This window comes from Grammomys surdaster, unplaced genomic scaffold (assembly GCF_004785775.1).
Source record: "Grammomys surdaster isolate TR1022 unplaced genomic scaffold, NIH_TR_1.0 62, whole genome shotgun sequence".
NCBI lineage: Eukaryota > Metazoa > Chordata > Mammalia > Rodentia > Muridae > Grammomys > Grammomys surdaster.
Genome location: NW_021604564.1, coordinates 1,775,057 through 1,794,453, shown reverse-complemented (window position 1 = coordinate 1,794,453; position 19,397 = coordinate 1,775,057). Strand labels below are relative to the sequence as shown.

The 19,397-nt window shown below is 41.7% G+C and overlaps 2 pseudogenes; both read left to right on the top strand.

Annotated features, from left to right (window-relative positions):
* Window positions 1-2,180: 2,180 nt before the first annotated feature.
* On the top strand, window positions 2,181-8,087 carry LOC114612503 (annotated as a pseudogene).
* Window positions 8,088-13,935: 5,848 nt separating this feature from the next.
* LOC114612410 lies at window positions 13,936-14,269 on the top strand (annotated as a pseudogene).
* The last annotated feature ends 5,128 nt before the right edge of the window (window positions 14,270-19,397 follow it).

The following is a 19,397-nucleotide window of genomic DNA, read 5'->3' as shown; positions in this document are numbered from 1 at the left end:
AAAGATAAGTGAGAGACAAGTGGGTGAATGAAGGTTCTAAGGACACTTTTTGGCCAATGTTAAGAAGAGGAAAGTGTTTCAACACTCTCTGTCCTTCCTTGCAACCATTTAGAACTTAATGAGAAGCCTGAGTAAGGCTTGGGATAATCCAGTGGTTAAGAGTTCTTGCTTGACATGGGTGAAGACCGGAATTAATGTCACAAAGAGCTCACATAAATATCTGGGCATAAGAACAGTGTCTCCTCAGAGCTGGCTGTTCAGACAACATAACCACAATGATAAACTTCCAGGTCAATGAGAGACTGTGTCTTAAAGCAATGTGGAGACCTCTAGAGGAGGAGGATTAACATCCTGCTCTGGTCACCATGGTTATAAACAGACACACCCAACTCATGCTCTCTCTCTCTCTCTCTCTCTCTCTCTCTCTCTCTCTCTCTCTCTCCCTGGTATGAAAACAAAACCAGAAAGCTGAGAGACAGTTTTTAGTTACATCCTAGGAAAGGTAGGTCCTAATCAAATGTCCCATGCTATCTTTGTTTTCACAGGGAAGTTCTGAACACTGAAGTAGACAAGAGGGTACCTGGATTCAAATGCTAGGTAGAGATGTGACCTCCACTTGTCACTATCACTGAGCACTGAGAGTCACAATGTTAGCAGCATAATTCTAGCCTGTTTGTATTCTCCAGCATCTCTCCTCACATGATTCTTTTGAACTTTGGGTTGCACTATGCTGCCTCCCTCTCTCTAGGTCAACCTGACCATCAGCATTCAGCCAGTAGTTTCTACACTCATGAGATTCCAACAATGGCCTAAGATGTCTCTCAGCCTACACATGAAGACTCTAGACAGAAACATCTACTACTGTCCACTGGCCCCATCCTCAGATATTGATCAAGGGCTCCAAGGGTTATGGTGCTGACCAGAAGTTTTAGGAATTTCTAGGTTACTCTCCTATTTCAATGTACGTGCATCCTCGAGACCCCACATAGATGGTCTTGTTTCAATATGTGTTTTTGAGAAGGTGATGGGTTACTGAGGGCAGTGTTGGAAGATAAGGCCCTGCTGGCAGGTGCTTCCAGCATAATTATAACAGAGCTGGACCAGTCAGTTTTGGACTCCTCTCCTTCTCACCTCAAGCTTCTGGCCAACTTAACACTTCTATCTTGGATGTAATATAGAAGGTTGGTTCAGTGTGCCTATGGACAAAGGTTGTTCTTGGGATGAGCTTGTTTGGGCTGTGTATGATTGTCTGCATATGATTTCTGCCATCTGGGGATGAATAACTCATGTGCTCAGGTACTTGTCATAAACAAGAAGTAAACATAATTTTCTCTTCACTTCTCCTACATGGCCTGTCTCCTGCTCAGGAATATTCAGCCAGAGATAATCTTTCTATGCTTTGAAATATCATGCCCCAGAAAAAGCCCTGAATGACCTGGGAGTGAACCATCTATAGTAAGATTCTTTTCTACCCCCTTGTTTCATACCCATGTGGCCTGCAGGTCAAAATATGGCACTAAGGCCAACAGTGCTATTGGATTTTGAGGATTTTGTAGAAAGCCTACTACTGAACAAAACAGACATCATCAACCCTGGATGTGATGGTAATGAGATAGAGATTTTGCTTCTTTCTAATTTTTTTATTCATGAGTTTCCTGTAAGACAATGACACTACACACACCTGTCCCAGATACATATATTGTTCTCTGTTTGTAAATAGATTCCTGTGAGTTGTCCAGACAAACCTAGTGAATGGAGGCAGTACCACAGAATCTGCATAGGAACTGTGTTCTGCCACTCCTTCACTCATTCCCTGTTTCTGTAGAAAGAATGCCAGCTGTCAAGAGAAGACATGTCCAAATCCACGTTTTCTTCCCCCTAAAGCCTCAGCTTTCAGTAAAAATGGTAAATATTCCTTGTTTTGTGTTTGACATCTAATAAAATGGTGCCTGATTTTGTGATACTTGGGTCCTATGCCATCAGGTACACAGGCCTGACCTTGATCATCAGCACTCATGGGTCCATACATAGATGACATGTCATGGCACAGAGGGTCACAGAGCTCGTCTTTCCCAGCCAGGTCATCTGGAGGGAGGGACAGGGTAGGAACATGCGTGGTGGCTAGTGAGGGAAATAGACGGTCAGTAGAGTCACAGGCAAGCAGAGGTGGGTTTGCAAGCATGTTTCAGTGCAAGAACCTAGAGTCTCTGTATATCCTTCATGTTCTGGTGCCTACTGTTGGATGCCCTGGTGTGAATGCCATGGAGGAGGGTGGGGGTGTGCTCTTTGAATGTGAAGGGCTGGGCTTACAGGCAAGGCCTTTACTATCTCTATCAATTAGGCAACAAGAGACACAGGAAGTCCAAAAATGGAGGAAGTAAACACAAGCATGCTTCCCCCAAGCCCAGATAAAAAGAAAGGAGAATGTACGTTATATCTCCACTGAAGTTCCATCAAATCATGTTTTTATTTTGCATGCCAGCAGCCTTTTCTTGGGGACAATTATCTTCTTACAAATTGCAGACCTTCCCCTTTTTTGCTGTCTTCCCAAATCTGTGGAAGCAGGAGTATTTAGTGTAATCACTCAGGTTAGCCTAGGGTTGGCCTTTGCATGAGGTTCATGAATGCAAGGCTGTTGTAGTAATTATTTAAATCCTGGCTTGGGATTTCTACCTTTGGTTATTGAATTCCTAGATTAAGAAACACAGGCAACCTTTATATTTGCAATAAGCCTTAAACAACACAAGAACTAAGCAGCTGCTTACTATCAATGCTATTAGAATTTACTATCGATAACCCTGAGTTATTACTTACTATTTACTACATTTCATCTGGGCCACTCTTTTAACTCCAATTTGCCAGCCTTCAGGGCCACCTTCCTATGGCTTGCCTAACCCATGGCCACTTCTCCCTCTTTCTCCTGCAGTCTTCTTTCCCTCATCATCCACCACTAATCCCAAGCCCATGATGTCTAAACCCTCACCTATGTCTCTTCTGCCTAGCTATTTGCTAATCAGAAATAACTTGGGGGCAGGGTCATTCAGAGTCTTTCATGTGGACTCTAATCTCTGGGGCAACCAGTCTTGGGGGCCTCAAATTAGCACTAGAATGTAGGCAGCATCAGGCCAACCCACTACACAAGGCTACTATGATCGTGCTATGTGTGAAGTGAAAATCAGCCCATCTGGTCCCTGGGCCTTATGTATGCCAGTCATGGAAACAGTGTGTGCCAATCAGGCACAGTGGATGTGCACCCTAAGGAAGAAATGGAAGGGAGAACCTCAGAGGATACAGCCATAGCTCAGGTTGAACATATTAAAGGAGCAGGATGTAAGATGGATCCTTTACATGGATGCCACAAATAGGGTACATGTTTTATCATCTAGCTGTCCTGCATAGAGCTTCTGGGACAGGGTGGAGGCAGGGTGTGTGAATAGACAAACATCTTCTCAGTCCTGAGATTCAAATACATCAGAACAATGTATAGCACTGAAAGCCAACTCAGTGAACAAAGAGTAATGTGATTATGTAGTGATCAAGGGTGAGTGGTTGCTTACAGGAACATAGGCAAACATAGGCAACCCATAAGCAGCCATGCCACTGAAAAGCCTCTTTCTAGCATGGATGACAATTTTCTGACAGCTGTGTAGTTAGAGCTGTCCCTTAGTCAATCTGTTAAATATTCCAAAATGAGACAATATGTATTTGGTATAGTTATTTGCATTATAGGGAAATCCAGCAGGGAATGACTAGAACCTCACCTGAGTGTGTAAGGACCCCCCCCCCGGGTTATATAAGAGAATGTTTATAATCTAATCTAGATTTTTTTGTAATCACAGATGCTTCAGAAGATGGTTGTGGGTGTAAATGTTTGTAGGACAGAGTTCTTCAACAGGCCAGGCCAGGCCAGGCCAGGAATTTGCATAATCCTCTACATCGCATGAATTGTTTGGAATCGTCATTGCTGTGGATCCCTGACATAAGGGAACCACCCATAACTGTAATCCTCTCAGGATGCTGGTCCACCCTGGTGACCACATCCACAAGAATCACAAATCCCTCTGTACCTTTGCTCTGGGGTGTGGTTAGTGATGCTTGGGTGTCAAAGACCAGCTTTGACACCAGGGTTGAACTAAGGTGGGTGATTGAAGTAAGACAGCTGCCAAAAGCTTGTGGCTCCTGGCATTTCAGCTCTCCTTTTGCTCTTCTGGGGCCAGAGCTCTTGGCTTCTCACATTTAACTCTCTTTTACTATACTGGGGCTTCTGGCAATTGACTCCTTCTGGTAGCATCAGGGGACTGCAAAAAGAAACTTAGGTACTTGGGTTGGTCCTTCTCTGTGACCAGCAAGAAATGGTAAACTCTTTTAACTCTTTAGGGGCTGGTGAGAAAGAAAAGAGAGAAAATCATTCATCATACACACTAGATGAAGCAGAAAGGGGCTGCAACAAGTTTTATTTTTTATTTCACCATTTATAGCTTTCAGGAAAACGTTCTCTATGTAAGGAAAATTACCTCACAGATAAAATGTTACACAAGAGGAAGTTACAACAGGATGTTGATAATAAGTTGAAATCAATAGTTTTAAATATTCATATATAACTCAAGCCTTGCTTTATCATGGTGCACACCTGTAGCTTCATCCTTGGACCTGACCTAACATGACTTTTTCCCTTGATCATAAATGTGTCTTAAGCCTATTTCTCTTCCTAGTGATACTTACATGCTTGGAGTGAATGAAAGCTCATTATACTTCTTTACATGCAGCCTTTACTTGCTGTTCCATGAAGATGGGGCACATGCAGGTCTTTATTCTAACTTCATTGTCTTTCTGGGAAAACAACTAAAACCATCTCCTCAGACTTTCTATCAATTATTCTGATTCCCTAAAATTATTTGAACCAAATCAAGAATACTATAAAATCATTAATTCATCTAAACAGAATTATTACATGAAAGTACATCTTTATATTGATTCTGCAGGAAATCTGCCCAACAGAGTGGGTTAAAATCCAGGAAACAGTAGGTTAGATATATGAGGGATACAGCAATGGCAGGCACATCAGCTGCAAGAGGCAATCCCGAGACAAAGTCTCTGGGGTCTATGCCCATTCAGAGCACACCCATCACAGCTATGCAAAGTTGTGTGCCACTCCATGAAGCTCACTTGCTTGCCACAGCCTTTCCTTCATTGCTCTCACAAGTTGGAACACGAGTGGGAAGAATTACTGATGTCTACAACTCCCCAGCTCACTTAACCCCCTGTGAAGCCTGGCTGGCTTTGTTCCATCAGCAGAGCATTATGGGATTTAAACAGTGAGCAGGATGGACTCCACTCAGAAGATCTCCTGATGGAGGAGACTCAGATAGCTAATTGGTCCCTTCATGGTGTTTGTCCTAGCTGAGAAGAAAGAAGAGGTTCATATAAACAGATGAGATTTCACAGGTAAGGCAGTGGCATTAAGTTCAGGGGCTGTGGTAACTAGCAAGAGTTCTTGCCAAAGCCAAATGGCTACTAAATTTGGCAAAATTTACATGATAGTAAGAAAAACATGATGTCTATATAGAAAAATCAAATGTTGTTTAAAAACCAATATTAATACCCTCACAAACTGTACAATTCATTGAACAATTACTTGGTTCAATAATCCCTTGTCTTCCTAGTCTGCACTCCTCTGTCTTATGTTGTGTTATCCTTCTGACTTTTGTTGTGGTACCACTCTGGCTTGTGTTGTGTTTCATTTTGATGCTTCCACCCCACCCAAAAGTTTCACTACAAATAACATTAGAGAGTCACTCTAATGACACCTCTCCTTTATAAAAAGAAATGGAGGATCTATGGGACAATGGGCCATGCCAGGAAACTTGGTAAGGAATAGTGTGTCTGAGACTCCAGAAACTCAGTGGTTACACACCTGAGAGAGATGGTAGGTGCTCCCCATTTCCCAATTTGGTCAGGTCACATAACCCAAAAAAAAGTTCTCCATGCTAATGAGATACCTAGAGGCCCTGAGGGTTTAGGCAATAAACTTCCCTTCCTAGACATTCCTGCCTGCAAAAGGATTTTAATCTCTGGTCCACCCTGAGAAGTTGGTATGCTTCTACTTTCCATGATGAACAGTCAATAAATGGTATAGATAAACATGGACTGTCTTTTTCATCAAGAACCACTGTGGGGAGCATGCAGAAGACCTTCAACTACTGAGCTGCTGCTCAAGGGCTTCTCTGTTCTTGGCTCTTCTGCTGCTCCCAGTGATGTGTGGGTGTCCAAGAGTCTGAGAACCACCACAACTCTGGCCTTGTCACAGGCCCGAGGACACTTGACATTTTGACACTTTGTTTTGGTTTCTCTGTGCAGGTTTTCAGCAGTGACTGGAGGCTCAGAAGTCAGGAAATACCAGCTTCAGCTTTCCCACATTTTAGACTGCATCTCCCTCCCCTTAGCCCCAAGGGGTGCTCAGCATTTCCTAGAATCTCAGCACCTGACAACCCCATCATGGGATAAGCACAGTCAAGCTATCCATGGTTTGTCTCCTTAGCGGCTGTGCTCAGTGGTGGGGCAGAACACAGACCCACACATATCTGGCTCATTCAAAGTGAGCCTCAGGGTGTTTGGGCAAATATCAAATTATGGTCATCAAGGACAATGGCTACCTAAGCCTGGTTACTATGAGTACACACAGACTCTGCTCTGTGGTATCTCAAATAAGCAGGTTCCCCTACTGTCACTGTTGTCCTCAAACTTCCAGGATTCCCTCAGTAGTCTATTCACTCCACCAAGACTTCAGTGATCTTTTGTTTAGGCAAGACCAAAAAGAATGCTGGCATCTCAGCTGCTGCCCATAGAACAGTAATAATTAACTTATAAGTTGCCAATCCCACACCTCTAGGGTCTTGATGGTTAGAAGTCTCATAGATACAGACCCCAACTTCTTTAAGAAACCACTTTGTCTGTGTCTTCCAAATACTATGATTTTGACAGTTGGAGAAGGCACCTCTCTATTATGGTTCAAGTGGATCCTGAGGGACTCCTTGTCCTTTATCCTATAGTCCCAGGTTCTACTTTGGCCTTCTAGGCCTGAATACCTAAATACTATCTAAGCACCAACTCTATGTCCAAATCACCCAAGATCTACAGGCTATCATGAGATGTGAGCTCCCTGCTTCCTTGAAAGGCAGCTCTAACCATAGGCCTCTGACTTCCTAGGAAACAAAGAAGTGTTCTGGACTTGAAGCTCCTTCATCCCCAAGAGAAATGAGGCCTCCAACCAACAACCCTTCTATCTGCACAAGGCTCCCTGCATTCTCTGCTCATTCATCTCATCCTCACAACTTGTTCATCCTCTATGGTGAATTGAATGAGAGTGGATCCCATAGGCTCATATATTTGAATACTTGGTCACCCGAGATTGGTATTATTTGAAATGGTTAAGAGGTGTGGCCTTAGGAGACCATGTATATGACTGTGTCCATTATTGATCGGTTCATGCAGAACAGTTATGAGCTCAAGAAGATGCTACAGCTGGTTGGTGTAACTGCCATGTTTATTGCAATCAAATATGAGGAGGTATACCCTCCAGAAATTGGTGACTTCGCTTTTGTGACTAACAACACGTACACTAAGCATCAGATTAGACAGATGGAGATGAAGGTTCTAAGAGTTCTAAACTTCAATCTGTGTCACCCTCTGCCTCTGCACTTCCTCCGTAGAGCATCTAAAATTGGAGAGGTTGATGTCGAGCAGCATACATTGGCCAAATACCTCATGGAGCTCTCTATGCTAGACTATGACATGGTAATTTTGCTCCTTCTCAAATTGCAGCTGGGGATTTTTGCTTAGCACTGAAAATTCTTGACAGCGGTGAATGGACACCAACTCTGCAGCACTACCTATTCTACACTGAAGAATCCCTGTTTCCTGTTATGCAGCACCTTGCTAAGAATATAGTCATGGTGAACCGTGACCTTACAAAGCACATGACTATCAAAAACAAGTATGCAACATCTAAACATGCTAAGGTCAGCATGCTGGCACAGCTGAACTGTACACTAGTTCAGAATTTGTCTAAGGCCGTGACAAAGGTATAACTCCAATGGACTACTACATCTGCAAATGCAGTTGGCACCATGTGCCACCTGTACATAGGATACCATGTTTACTTGCTCTTCAATAAAGGTTGTGACTTTTTTAAAAAAAGGTGTGGCCTTGTTTGGAGGAAGTGTGTCATTGCTGATGAACTTTGAGGATTCAAAAGCCTATGCAAAAAGCCCAGTGTCTCCGTGTCTTCCAGCTGCCTGCAAATCTGAATACTCTCAGTCATTTCTCCACACTAGTCTGCTTGCATGCTTCTTTGCTCCCCACAATTAAGACTGTGAATTAAACCTCTGAAATTGTAGTCTGGCCCCAATTAAATGTTTCATTTATAAGAGTTCTTGTGGTCCTGGTGTCTCTTCACAGCATTATCCTTCAATGTTTAGAAGCATTGGGTCTGCTTTCACAGGTGTCCAAGGGGTCATGTAGGTGTGCTGTGGCTCAATCAATTACCATTATACTGTTCAGAGAACTTGGTAAGGACTGACCAGTTCCTTGCTGGTAATTCACTGTGGCCAGTTTTACAATGAAGTAGATAAAACCTCATCACTGTTGGAATTTGATAAAGAACACCCATAGCACAAAGGATGAGGGGATAGGAGTACTTCCCCAAGAAACTACCTTGCAGACTTTCCCTGGCAAGAAGGAAAGTCTGAGTGGGGACTGCAGCCTCTCATGTCAGGAGCTCCTGAGGGTGAGTACAGGAGGAGTGAACTTCTCCTGTGCACACTGCATGATCCAGTTGGTTGACATGCTCATTGACACAAAGGAGGCCACTGGAGCCAGAGTGTCTTGTGCTCTAGTCTCATGGATTCAGCTCAATACCAGAGAAGGTCAATGAACATTAGATTCATCTTGGAAAAAGAGACAAAAGTGGGAGCTTGCTGTGTGTCTATCAAAACATGTACTTAAAGAATTGTTCCCTCCATTCTTGATAGTTGGTGGAAGTGGAAACTTGTACAACCATGTTGGAAATCAATTTGACAGTTTCTCAGAAAACTGGGAAGATTTCTACCTCAAGACCCAGCTATACCACTCCTGAGCATATGCCCAAAAGATGATCCAACATCCCACAAAGATGCTTACTCAACTATGTTAATAGCAACTTTATTTGTAATAGTCAGAAACTGGAAACAACCTAGATATCCCACAATTGAAGAATGGATAGGCATTCACACATCCATTGTGTGTGCATCTGAATGAAGAAATGTACATCTACACAATGGAATATTATCTCACTACTAAAAACAGAGATACCATGAATTTTGCAGGCAAATGGATGGAATTTGAGAATATCATACTGAGTGAGGTAACCCAGTCCCCAAAAGACATTCATGATATGTACTCTCTTATAAGTGGATACTAGCCATAAAATACAGGTATCATGTTATACTCCACAGACCCAAACAAACTAAATAAGAATGTTTGAATCTCACTTAGAGAGGGGAAAAAATAATTATAATAGGAAGGTGGAGGAAGGGAACTGGGAGGAAGGGAGGATAGGAAGAGAAATGGGGGGTTCATGATTAGGTGTGGGGAATAACAGGAGAAATGGCTAGATGGCCATGGGAATCAATGGAAATCTGAAACTGATGGGGGTGAGGTAGTAGGGGACATTTCTATGATGAGACAGAGACCCAGGATAAGGGAGGTGCCCAAGAATGAATGGGGGTGATCTTAGCTGTGACTCACAACATTGGGGATATGGGGCCTGAAGAGTCAACCTCTTGTAGTGAGGCAGGAATTCCAGTGGAGCAATACAGATATCAACCCACCCACAAAACTTTCAACCAGAAATTTATTGTAATGCAGGCACAGGAGATAGAGCAGAAACTCAGGGAATGGCCAACCAATAACAGGCCCGACTTGAAACCCATCTCATGGCCAAGTACCAATCCAGGATACTTTCGGACCTGAACACCAGATTTTCCCAGCAACGCTCAGGCCCTATCTATTTAAAGGCTTGGCTACCATACTTCATTCCTAACTTAAACTTCTGTAGCCATAGGGCTGGGCTTTCTTCCTTCAGCTTCCACTTGTATATAATCTTGCATAGATATGGTCCCATAAGGTCATTTGATTGAATGCTAGGCCAAAGGGAGTGGCACTGTTTGTGTGGCCTTGTTATAGTAGGAATGGCCTTGTTGGAGAAAGTATGCCACTGTGGCTTTGAGGTCTTCTTTGTTGAAACTCCAAACACTGTGGAATCATTCTCCTCCTGCTGCCTTCAGTTCAAGATGTAGAACTTTTCTCCTCCAACACCAAGTCTGCCTGCCTTCTACCATGTTTCCCACCATGAAGGAAACTAAACCTCTGAAACTCTATGCCAGTCACAATGCATTTTTTTTCTATATAGGAGTTGCCTTTGGTATAGATTCCAGGAGAACCTCCATTCTCCAGCGGTCTCTCCTGCACCTCTATCAGACTCCTAAACCATACAAGTAAGATTCCCTTACCCCACCAATCTTCCCTGTTCTCTGATCCCTCTGGGCAAAACCAAGCTGCCCTGAACAGCCTGCTATCTAGGGGGGCCTCAATCCTCCTGCTTCCCCTCCCCCCACCTTCATCAGACCTGAGACTCCTGAATGATACATGTTAGCTTCCCTTTCCCCACTTTTCTGTTCTTCCTGGCCCCATCATCCTTCTGGTCTGCACCTCCATCTGTACCCATGGCAGATCAGTATACCTGCCTCCCTTACAGCCTACCTGTCTCCAAGAAGTCTGCTATAACTAGGAGCACATGTGAGACCCCCATCCCAATACTCCAACTAGCTGGGACTCCCCACAGATCCCAGGAAATGTGGGATCCATCCCTCTCTGCCTGAACCCCATTGTCCTTCTGGATTGTGTCTCCACCCAAACAAGTAAACTACTTAAAGAAATACAGGAAAATACAATCAAACAGGTGAAGGAATTGAACAAAATGGTACAAGATGTAAAAATGGAAATAGAAGCAGTAAAGAAATCACAAATGGAGGCAATCCTGGAGATGGAAAACCTAGGGAAGAAATTAGGAGCTATAAATGCAAGCATCACCAACAGAATATAAGACATGGAAGAGAAAATCTCAGGAATAGAAGATACCATAGAAGATCTCAACATGTCAGTCAAAGAAAAAGAAAGTATAAAAAGTTCCTAACTGACAACACCCAGGAAATTTGAGACACAATGAAAAGACTAAACCTAAGAATATCAGGAATAGAAGAGAGTGGAGAATCTCAGTTCAAATGTTCAGAAAAAGTCTTCAACAAAATTATAGAAGAAAACTTCCTTAACCTAAAGAAAGAGCTGATCGTAAATGTACAAGAAGCCTACAGAACACAAATAGATTGGGCTAGAGAAGAAAATCAATCCTCTTGCCATATAATAATCAAAATAATAAATGTACAGAACTAAAAAAAAAAAGATTATTAAAAGCTGTAAGGGGAAAAGGCTAAAACCACATACAGACAGACCTATCAGAATTACACCAGACTTCTCAAGAGAGATACTAGAAGCCAGAAGATCTTGGTCAGATGTCATGCAGACCCTAAGAGACTACACATGCCAGCCTATGCTACTATACCCAGAAAACCTCTCAATCAATCACCATAGATGCAGAAACCAAAATATTCCATGACAAAAGCAAATTTAAGCAATATCTTTCTACTAATCTAGCCTTACAGAGAATACTAGAAGGAAAAAATCCAACAGAAGGAGGTAACTGCACACAAGAAAGCACAAGAAATTAATAATCTCACAAGAACCACAAAAGAAGAGAATCACACACACAAAATACCACTTTCAACAACAAACATAACAGGAACTAAAAATCATTGGTCTTTAATATCTCTCAACATTAACAGACTTAATTCTCCAATAAAAGTCACAGGCTAATAGACTGAATATGCAAATAGGATCCAGCATTTTGCTGCAAACAAGAAACACATTTCAGCAACAAGACAGACACTACCTCAGAGTAAAGGGATAAACAATTTTTTTCCAAGCAAATGGTCCCAAGAAACAAGCTGTTGTCACCATCCTAATACGTAATAAAATAGACTTTCAACAAAAAAGTAATCCAAAGAAATGGAGATGGACACTTTTTCAAAGGAAAAATCCAACAAGATAAAGTCTCAATTCTGAACATCTATGCCCCAAATGCAAGGGCACCCACATTCATAAAAGAAACTTTACTAAAGCCCAAAACATACATTGAAGCACACACAATAATAGTGGGGAACTTCAACACTCCACTCTCACCAGTGGACAGGTCATTGAAACAGAAACTAAACAGAGACACGGTGAAACTAACAGAAGTTCTGAACCAAATGGATTTAGCAGATATCTATAGAATATTTCATCCTAAAACAAAAGAATATACATTTTTCTCAGCATCTCATGGTACCCTCTCAAAAACTGACCATATAATCAGTCACAAAACAGGCCTCAACAGATACAAGAAGATTGAAATAATCCCATGTATTCTCTCATATCACCATGGACTAAGACTGCACTTCAATAACAACAAAAATAAGAGAAAGCCCACATACTCATGGAAAATGAACAACTCTCTCTCTACTCAATGATAACTTGGTCAAGGAAGAAATAAAAAAAATTAGACTTTCTATAATTCAATGAAAATGAAAGCACAGCATACCCAAACTTATGAAACACAATGAAAGTAATGTTAAGAGGAAAATTGATAGCACTAAGTGCCTTCATAAAGAAACTGGAAAAATTCTATGCTAGTGATTTAACAGCACACTTTAAAGCTGTAGAACAAAAAGAAGCAAACACACATGAGAGGAGTAAATTTTCCAGGAAATAGTCAAACTCATGCCTGAAATCAACCAATTATAAACAAAGAACAATACAAAGAATCAACAAAACCAAGAGCTGATTTTTTTTGAGAAAATCAACAAGATAGATAAACCATTATGCAAACTAACTAAAGGGCACAGAGTCAGTATCCAAATTAACAAAATCAGAGAACAAAAAGGAGACATAACAACAGAAACCAGGGAAATTAAAAAAAATCAGATCTCCCTAGAAAACTCTACACTCAAGAAAACTGGAGAATCTAGACAAAATAGATGCTTTTCTAGACAGAAACAACACACCAAAGTTAAATCAAGATGAAGTAAACTATCTAAATAGTCCCATAACCCCTAAGGAAATAGAAGCAACCATTAAAAATTTCCCAAGCAAAAAATGCTCAGGGACAGATGGTTTTATTGTAGAATTCTTCCAGACCTCCAAAGAATAGCTAATATCAATACTCCTTAAACTATTCCACAAAATAGAAACAGAAGAACCACTGTCTAATTCATTCTATGAAGCCACAGCTACTCTGATACCTAAACCACACAAAGACGCAATAAAAAAGAGAACTTCAGACCAATTTTCCTTATGAATATTGATGCAAAAATACTCAATAAAATTCTAGCAAACCAAAAAAAAGAACACATCAAAACCATCGTTCCCTACAATCAAGTAGACTTTATCCGAGGGATGCAAGGATGGTTCAATATATAAAAATCCACCTCTCTTTGCTTGCATTTACTTGCCAGCAAGTCTGTTGGAATCTACAGAAGATCAGCTGAAACAACTAGCCTCAGGGGACAGAGTAACTACCAGATTCTGGGACTTCACATCCAATGGGACTGGCCATTGTTGGGTTAGTTGAACTACAGACTCCCGCCATCCCTAATGGAGGCACCTGTTCCTGGTGGCGCTGCTCCTGGTTACCCGCACAGTGCCTAGGGAAAGCAGCAGGAGATGAAGAGGTCTGAGAAGTAGAAGCTTGTGGCTCACCTGGTGGTGAGCATCTCTAGGAAGAGGAGAAGGCAAAGATCAGGAGTAATGGCATCTAAAATCAAACAAGTCATACTGGATTTAAAGAAAGACAAAGGTGGGAAGGCCTTCAGACAAAGTGAAGAAGAATCCCACCTGAAAGAGGTTGAAAACAAGAAGCCTAGGGGAGCTGTCAGAAGGAAAGTCGGGCAATTTGTTTAGATGGGCCATACCTAATAGACATGTTGATCACAATGAAAGGGGAGAGGATGTTGGAAGATTTGTAGGGCAGGAGATGGAAGCCAAGAAAAAAAGTAAGGAGCAGCAGATAAGGCCTTACATGTGATTCCTAACACTGGGACCTGACAATCATTATGATTTTGCCTCATACCTTGAAATCTAAGAGTTTCTCTGAGCTCATAAAATGGCTACTGTTTTACAAGCTTGTATCTAGTGGGGTATTTTTTTTTCCTGTCAACTTTTGGTGTTTCCACTTAATGGTTTCTACTAAACGTTTAATAGTTGCACTTCATTCTAAACATTCCTGTGAGCATGGCAATTTAACCCATTTTAGAGAAGAATCTTTTTCATAATTTGAAATTAATAAAGCAATTTTAAAAGCAAAAAAAAGAGAATAAGAAAGGAATTAACAGAAAACTTGTTGGGAGAGCTGACAGGTTTGTATAGACTTTGCTCTGTGTTAGGCCTCTATTGGACAGCTGTCTGTAGAATTGTGTAACGGCTCCCCATAGAACTATGAGGATGCATCCTTGTTGGCCTCTCTGTGCTGCAGGCCACATTTCTAAGGCAGTTGATAGTAAAACATACTTCACAGAAACATAAAGAAAATGAAATGTTAGCCAGGCAGTGGTAGTGCACGCCTTTAATCCCAACAGAGGCAGGTGAATTTGAGTTCGAGGCCAGCCTGGTCTACAAAGTGAGTTCCAGGACAGCCAGGACTATGCAGAGAAACCTTGTCTCAAAAAACAAAATAAAAACAAACAAACAAAAAAACCAAGAAAATGAAATGTTGTCACTGTGGGCCCTCGTAACTCAGTGGCCATTAGCTGTTTGTATCATGACCAGTGGAATTTGGTTACTTGGCATGAGTCCATTGTATTCTGAGTTGCTACAAAAGCCAGAACCTTCCTTACCCATAGATAAACTGCTGGCAAATGAGGGGGCAATATATACTGGGTACTTATATAAAAAGTAGGCTGTTTGTATGTTTGTTTGAGTTATTGCTGCAAAATGAATCATATAAGGAGTTTCTAAACCAAAAATAAAATTTTTTAAATATTTCAAAAACAAAAAAGAAAATCCACCAATGTAATACACTGTACAAACAAACTAAAAGAAGAAGCCACATGATCATCTCATTAGATGCTGACAAAGACTTCCACAAAATGCAGCACCCCTTCATGTTAGAAGTCTTGGGGAGATCCGAACTTCATGCCATATATCTAATCATAAATAAAAGCAATTTACAGGAAAACCAACAGTCAACATTCAATTAAATGGATAGAAACTTGAAGCAATCCCATTAAAATCAGGGACAAGACAAGGCTGCCTGATCTCTCCCTATCTATTCAATATAGTACTTGAAGTTCTAACTAGAGCAGTTAGACAACAAAAGGAAATCAATAGGATACAGACTGGAATGGAAGAAGTCAAGGTATTACTATTTGTAGATGATATGATAGCATATATAAGTGACTCCAATAATTCTACCAGAGAACTCCTACATCTGATAAACAATTTCACCAAAGTGAAATTGGTTGGATACAAAATTAACTCAAGTAAATCAGTAGCCTTCCTTTATTCAAATGATAGATGGGCTGAGAAAGAAATTAGGGAACCAATGCTATTCATGGCCAAAAATGGAGCAGAATTTGAAGGAAAGGCCATCCAGTGAGTGGCTCAAATAGGAATCTATCCCATTGGTGGGCACCAAACACTGATACTATTACTGATGCTATGTTGTGCTTGCAGGCAGGAGCCTAGCATGGCTGTCCTCTAAGAGGCTCTACCAGTAGCTGATGGAGACAGATGCAGACACTTACAGCCTACCATTGGACTGAGGGAACACAGCCTCTGGTTGACAATCATTGCCTGGGACTGCACAAAGAACAGGAGTGAATTTACTATTTTCAGTGTTTATACTATATCATAATGGCCTAGCCTTCAGGAAGTTAATCCACAGACTCAATCCTAGCGGACTTGAGTAATTTACTTAAAGCCTCCTGATTCCATGGAGTTTGGAAGAGTTAGAGGAAGGATTGAAGGAGCTGAAGGGGATGGCAACCCCACAGGAAGAACAACAGTGTCAACTTACCTGGACCCCTGGGACCTTCCAGAGACTAAGTCCCTAACCAAAGAACATACTCTGACTGGTCTGTGTGTCCCAGCACATGTGCAGCAGAGGACTGTCTTGTTTGGTCTCAGTGTAAGAGGATGCACATAATTCTGTAGAGACTTGATGCCCCACAGAAGGAGGATACCTTGGCGGTTGGGTAGGGATGCACCCTCTCAGAAGCAAAGGGGAAAGGGATGGGGCGAGGAACTCTGAGAGGGAGGCTGCATGGGGACACAATATTTGGAATGCAAATAAATAAAATAATGAATAAAAAGCAAATGAAAACATACTTTGTTTATAAGCAAAAAAAAAAAGTCGAAACCAATGATCAGCCTTTTCAAATAAAATAATATTTACTCTTTTCTGATGACGTTTTTCACATACACAATGCAACCATTTCCTCCTGGGACCATCTTCCCAAACTCATGGAATCAGGAGACTTTGAAGAAATGATTGGAGTGAGCTAGGATTGAGTTTGTGGATTAGCTTCCTGAAGGCTAGGCCATTATGATATGATACAAATGCTGAAAATAGTCAGTGGATTCACCCCTGTTCTTTGTGCGGTACGAGACAATGATTGTCAACCACAGAGGATGTGTTCCCTGGAGGAGGGAACAGAAGAGATGAACACAGAGGACTCAACATGTCCATGGGTTAGCCTTCATATGAAACCTGCCCATGAAGAGCTTAGGAGTCACAGACAAGACAAATCTCATTTACAACTGTCTGGGGTTAAAGGAGACAAGTTATCCTTCAGCCTGTATTGTGTCTTGTGTGAATGTTTCCAATGGAGATGTAAACACACTTTTACACATTCAAGGTGGGACACAGTGAGAGACCAGTATAGAATTTCATCAAAGTCAAACTTGGTAAAGCAATGAGTACTGTGTTTGCTTTCAGTGCATGTGTAAAGCTTTATTTATGGGGGGCTGCTTGACCCCAAACCAGCTGCATTCCTGAAAAGCCTCACCACAGTTGATAGAATTTCTCCTAAGATAACCATTAATACTTTATATATTCTAAAGCATCCCCTGAAAGGAGGAGACCATGTGTAGCCTGGGTAAAAATTACTTACAGCATCTGAGAGTAGACAGAAATTCAGGTGAGGGTCTGATGATGTCACTTCCTCCTGTTAAGATCCCTGGACAGACCTGATCATGAGCATTTCTTGAATAGCCACAGATGCCCTGACAATGGCAGCTGGTGGTATACTCTGGGGACAGTGTTCCACAGAAGGCCATGCCAGGAGCTCTGAACAATCCTCTGCAGTTGGTAAGCCCATTCCTATGGATCCTTAGCATGACATAATTACCCTGGTGCTGTGAGCTTCTTAGAGGCTCATCTGTTTGGAATCCATGCCCCATTATTCAAATGCCCTTGTACCCTACATCTAACGTGAAAATACTGGTGTTTGGTTTCTTTTAAGTATTTGAACTATGAGTGAAAACTTTGATTGGTTTACCCAATACCCCTGTGTGGGGGATGTGGAAGTCAACCTTGTAAAGGAAAAGGTGGGATATAGAGAAAGGAAGCACCACAGGCTCCTGTGACTCCTCAAATAGTCTTGGTCTGCCATGTATGGCATTAGCTCTAAGATGGCTCCTGACACATCAGTGAGACCTCAAAAGGAACCGAAGCCAGGGTAGTGTCCTCTTCCCCTTCTTTACGGAAGTCCTCACAGGTGACAATGCTTCCTAATTCTTTTTGAGTTATCTCATCAGGAAGGGCTTTGTACTGAAGCACAGTGACTATGGCAAGATACAATTGGCCAAGGATTTAGGGGCCTGGGATTGGTTTATACACTGTATATAAGCATATGGTCTCGGCAATAAACTCAGTTTTGCACCCTGAGGATGGTCTCCTGAGTTGTATTTCCCAAGATTTGTCACATGAATCCATCATGTCTCACCTCCTGCCCGATCCTTGGTCCTGTTCCCACATCTCTACACATTTAGACTACATTTTGAGGCCAAGCTTGCCTTACTCTGAGAAAAACATAAACATGGTCTATTGACATGGTGGACCACACTCAAAACAACTACTAACAGAGGAGAACAGGCTTTGGTACTCAGAAAAGTTCTACCAGAGCCTGGATGCAAAAACAGTATTCATTTATACTGAGGAGATTTCCCATGGGAACCAGCTGATAAATCAAGAGAATGAGTTCTCTGCTGTAGAAACTACTGGAGGTTTTTCTTTGATCAGGTTTTATTATATGAATACTCTTTAGGGGGCAGCCCCACAGGGACCTCAGGGAAATGTGACTCTTATCTTTTCATCTACTGTGGTTTTGTTTCACTTTTTGTGTAAGACACTGAGGTATGTTTTAACAATGCCAACACTCCCCTCTTGTCTCCATTTAACTCATGTAAAAGTGAAAGTGCACAATTGTGACTCTTTACCCTTCCTCTAACGTGGTCGCTGGCAGTCTTCCTCTCCCTCCCCTACCATCAGCTCCATCTTTTCTGCCTTCCAGTCTGTTCCTGGCACAGCTAAGCTCCCTCTGCCCCTTCCAGAACCCACTTGGGTCCATTTGTTCTGCCCATTTGGATAACTCTTCCACATCATTCACTCATGGGTCTTTCCCAACACCACCTTCAATTATGTATTAAAATGTCCCCTTCGTGCAGGTGATTCTGAAAATTTCATTTAAGCAACAACCCCATTGTTCCTATAGTTGCTTTCCATCTTGTTCTATTTGGAGCTTCCTCTTGGCATGTGCTACATTTGTAATAATATACAAATAAAGAATCAGGAGACAGCACACAGTTGTCTTAGTAAGGATAGTTTATAAAATGGACACTTAAGAGTACAACTTAAGGGAGAATTAGAGACACTAACTGAGGGTTGCAGGAGATCAGTGGAGGAAGCCATTTTGTTGTAGGATACTTTCCAGGTGACTGGTTGAACCATGGTGTCAGGAAAACTTTAAAGCCAGGGACCTTGGATAAGGCACATGTCAGTTCTCATTTTCTCTTTAGACTCATTGGATCCTTCCACAATCACATGATCCCCACATAAGATCTCATTTTGTTCTGTATGTAAATCTGTATATTTTTTATTCCCCTTTTAATCCTAATCTAAGTTGGAATTTTCTGCATTGAATTACAGGTATACAGGAGAAGTGGACCTTTTCACTAGTTCTAATTGCTTCAAAGAGTGCAGTACTCCACAG